Source organism: Galeopterus variegatus, unplaced genomic scaffold (assembly GCF_000696425.1).
Source record: "Galeopterus variegatus unplaced genomic scaffold, G_variegatus-3.0.2 Scaffold10225, whole genome shotgun sequence".
In the NCBI taxonomy this organism is placed as follows: domain Eukaryota; kingdom Metazoa; phylum Chordata; class Mammalia; order Dermoptera; family Cynocephalidae; genus Galeopterus; species Galeopterus variegatus.
This window is the reverse complement of record NW_007736336.1, coordinates 31,228-35,783: the sequence shown is the minus strand read 5'-3', so window position 1 is coordinate 35,783 and position 4,556 is coordinate 31,228. Positions and strand designations below refer to the sequence as shown.

Below are 4,556 nucleotides of genomic sequence, written 5' to 3'. Positions count from 1 at the left end.
CACACACACACACACACACACACACACACACACACACACACACACACACTGCTCCTGTGTGGCAGAAGGGAGAGAGAAAGAAATCTGGGTCAGTCTCTCAGGGAAGGCTCCGTGGCATCTCCCCACCTTACCCAACAGATGCTCAGTGTTGCAAGTCCAGGCTGTGTTCTGAAGCTTTCCTCCTGCCTGCTGGAGACACCCTGGAGTGGGACCCCAGGCTTTTCCTACTTGGCCCCTTCCTGGGCCTCCCTGTTCAGGTGACCTCACTCTGGGGCTTGAGCATCTTCCATGATCAGGCCCCTGGACTCATGGGTCATTTTTCCCACACTGATCTGATTGCAGGAGGGGGTGACAGAAGCTCTTACCATCCCCCACTGGACCCTCCAGCTCAGCCCCTGGGATTTGGGGGGTGAGGGGCAGAGTGGTTTGCAGAGGAGTGTCTGGAGCTGGGGCCATGTCATAGCAACCCCATGCAGAGAATGCCTGAACACAGACGAGGGGCTCCTAATGGTAGAATTTCAAGCAGGATGGCAGGGGGTGGGGCCAGGTAGGATGCCTCAGGGGTGGGAAAGGTTTCTGAAAGAAGGGCAGAGAAACAGCTAAGGATATCACTGCCTTTTCAGGATGGAGCTTGGAGCAGGGACTTAGCTAAAGCCCTGAGTGGTTAAGAGGGTCCCTGAGACAGGACTGAAGTCCAGGGTAGAGCTTCCACCATGCCATTGAGCTCAGGGGGACATTCATTGGACTGGGTGGCAGGTTTCCTGTCTCATCCAGGCCCTGTTTAGACAGAAAAACAGGATCATGGGGAATTGCCATGGTTTCAGCCACCCAGGGACCCTGGAAGCCTCCCACCCTCGTCTCTGGTAGACACCCAAATCACTTCCGTTTTACTGCCTCCCTGCCCCTCCATCACACAGTTCTCAGGTGACCCAGGAAATCTCTCCTTCCTTCTACCAGGGCATGACCACTGGTGTCAAGAATGTTCACTGAGTGAAAGAATAGATAATTGATCTGATTTAAGCTAGATACAAGGAAGGACTTCCTTATGCCACTGGAGCAGGCTTAGCCCAGGACTTGATGTTTATGGAGGTGAGACAGAGCCTCAAAAGGCCTGTCAGGTGGCAGGGGGGCGGGGGGCCGAGCACCCCTAACTTCCTCCAGAGGCCAGGTCCTGCCGTCTGATGTGACAAGGCACCAGCTCCTGCCTATGGGGGCTTCGGCATGTCCCAGAGCTGCCAGGCCCGGAGCCTTCTGTGATGCCTGTCCTTTTTCTTGCACAGGGTGTGCATGTCCTGTGTGGGGGTCTGTTGTTGAAATATTGGTGTCATTGTGTGCATCTGTTGGCACACATGTGTGCCGTATGTGTATACATGTGATCAAGCTGAGGGCACACGTGCACAGGAGTCAGTTTAAGGACTTCGGAGCTCTTTTAAAAGATGGAACCAGAGACCATCCAGCTTTAGAAGGGGTAAATGGATTGTTTTCAGACCATAGAGAGGCAGGCAAGCTTTCTTATACTCTCCAGACACTTATGGAGTAGAGACCCCCCAGGCTGGGGCATTGGAGACCCAGGGGCAAGTGGAGCTGTCCTTGACCTTGAGGTGGTGCCTGTGAGAAAGGAGTTCAGGAGGGTTGGGGAGGGGCTTCAAGAGAAGGTGCAGAGTGTTGGGGTTTCTAGTGGGGACAGGGGCTGGGTCATGTTCTCTGCAGATGGGCCGGGCAGCCTGCCCCCTCCTTAAGGACCCGTGAAAATTTTCCTGCTTCCTCACCCTCAAGGGTCCCCGCCAGCCCAGTCCTTCCTCTCTTCTGATCAGGCTCAGGCAGACCCTTCTCTCACTCCCTGCATCCCCAGCCAGACCGAGCTTCATCCCAGAGCTGAGAGGACCCCTGGACAGGAGCTGGGGCAGCTGAGGAGTGGAACAGGAGCTGCCAGCACAGCATCTTCCCTCTGCTCACCCGACTTGACTCAGGACCCCGCGGGCTAGGGACATACGCACGCTCACACTTGTGCGTCCTCCAGGATCAATAGGGTAAGGAGCTGGAAAAGGTATAATTCAATCTGTCAGCTTGATTATTAGTTATTGTGCTGGAGATGGCGCCGGGCTTCCTGTCTTGCCTCTACTACCTTCTCACACCTCCATCCAGAGGCCATGGAGGATCCCGGGCTGGGAGGGGAGCTGGGCAGAGTGGGGTGTGGGCAGTGTCCTGGGCAGGAATGGCCTGTGAGGATTGGGCCAACACCCCCACCTCCCCCAGAGCATAGGCCCTGGGAGGGTCTCCTAGACCCTCTGGGCCAGCAGCACAGCCATTGTCCAGACAGAGAAACTGAGGCCCAGTGAAGGAGAGCGCTGGCATGTGCTTGTGTGGTGGGGGCCACCCTGCTGCTCCCCCCCCACCTCACTTGCTAGGCCCCTGCTGGGAAGGCAGGAGAGAAAAAGAAGCAGAGGGTGGGGAAGGGGGTGGGGAAAGGGGAGGATCTGGGGTAGTGTGAGTGCACAGCTGTGCTCCCAGCTGTGTTTGAACCCTCAGGCCAAGGAAGGCCTTGCTTTCTGCCCTGCCCTCTGGGACAGTGGCCCACTCAGAAAATGGACAGTGACTGGCTCTGGTTCTCATTTGGCGCCTCATGTGACCTGGCAGGCCCCTGTGATCCCCATTTCATAGACATGCAAGCCGAGGACCGAAGGGAGGCCTGCCAAGGCATATGGCTAGGGAGGGGCAGTTCCTGACCCTAGGGGCCACAGGCCTGCCTGCCCGTGGGGGGCCTTCCACAGCGGAACACCCTCAGCAAGGAGACTTTGCTCGCTGCCTTGAGATTAGCTGGGACTAGCTCCTCTGGGAGGGTCGGACACTTGCTTACAGGGCCCCAGCCTTCCCAGTGTTCCCTGTTTGTTCCCATGCTTTTCAAGAATTTTTTCTGAAAGTCTGACCACGGTTCCTCATGCTTTAACTTCATCCCACCACTCTTGCGGGATCTTGTCAGTCCAAAGGCTACCCTGGCCTCTCCTCTGTCCCTCTACCTGCTTGGCGCTAGGTGAGTCTGCAGCCTTGAGCGCTGGCCCCTGCAATCTGACTTGCCCTTGAGGGCAAGGGGTGAAGCTGACCCACCGCAGCCTTCCCCCTAGGTCTGCTTGAAAATTGGCTTGCCTTTGCCCAGCATTGCTATTCTCATCACAGCCTCTGCCCACCGCATTTCTATCAAACTCATTTGCCATCTGAAGGCCTCCATTTTCCACTCTATTTGACCATAATCACCCCCAACCCCGTCCCCATCTCCCCAACCTCTCCCTGCAGTGCCCAGCACTGTGGTGAGCAGGCAGCCAGGCTCAGGTGCAGCCCAGGGCCTTCCTCCCTCCTTCCTGTCTTGGGAAGAGGTCTGTGCTCCAGGCAGTGCCCCATCCCTGCCTTTGTGCCTCTCTGTCCCAAACCAGACACCTCGAGAACTAAGGACAGACTCTCAGTCATTGAAAGCTACTCACTAGCCACTCTCCACCTTCTCCACTCAGGCTAGGAAGGCCTGGGTGTCACCCTAAAATCTGATGCTCAGAGGCCCAGGTCTTGCCTATTATGCCCCGACAACAAGCTCCAAAATTACTCTCACCCCAAGAGTAGCAGATCTCAGATCAGGGTGAGTAGGAAGCAAGGTGGTTTTTAAACTAATTCATACTAAGGTGTGAGTGGCTGGTAGCAATTTTTCCTGCCCATGGTGTTTGTATTCGAACAGTGAAGCATTATAATGATAGTATTATTAATAATAGCAATAATAATCACTAGCACTCAATTTTTACTGTGTCAGGCACTGTTTCAAATACCGTACATGTATTAAGTCATTTAATTAATCCACTAACCCAAATGAATTTCTAATTGGTAGGAAGAGATAAGGGAAGAATGTTGAGGGATGGGGGAAGAATGAGGGAGGCAAACCTCTCCCTCCTCCAAGCCTCCCTCCCAGTTCCCACTAGGTAGAGAAAAGAGTCCAGTTGTTGACATATCAAAGCATGTCAGGGGCCGGCCCAGTGGTGCACTGGAGAGTGTGGCCCTTGGGAGTGCGGCGGCGCTCCCGCCGAGGGTTCGGATCCCATGTGGAGACTGGTTCCCGCTCACTGGCTGAGCATGGTGCAGGCGCAACACCGAGGGTTGCGATCCCGTTGCCAGTCCCTGGTACGGGCGCGACACCGAGGGTTGCGATCCCGTTACCGGTCAGTAAAAGAGACAAAAAGGAAAAAAAAAAAAAAAGCATGTCAGGCATTTGCTTGAGGTCACCTTGGGAAGGCAAAGGAGACTGATCCACCTGGGGACTCACGGTTCTCCCATGAGATGCCTGGGAGGGTGGGGCTCCAGATGAGGCACCTTCCCCCAAGGATCAGAGAGCACCCCTTAGAAAGTCCCTTGGTGCCAAGGTGCCAGCTGAGGGGTCAGAGGCAATGTCCTCTATGTTATCTGAACCCCTCCAAGTCTCACTGCTGGACCGCCGCCTGGACCCTGTGGCCACACCTTTGACTCTACTCTAGGCTGGACATGCCGCAGAGCCCATCTACAAACCTGTTTACTATGAGCCT

At 55.4% G+C, this 4,556-nt stretch overlaps 1 long non-coding RNA gene across 1 annotated transcript in view; it reads left to right on the top strand.

The window, feature by feature from the left end:
• Positions 1-2,016, top strand: part of LOC103609872 — a 29,577-nt gene extending 27,561 nt beyond the window's left edge. Inside the window, exon 3 of the long non-coding RNA XR_552170.1 lies at positions 1,853-2,016. This is a non-coding gene — a long non-coding RNA (uncharacterized LOC103609872). The remainder of the gene's footprint in view (positions 1-1,852) is intronic.
• Positions 2,017-4,556: the final 2,540 nt, after the last annotated feature.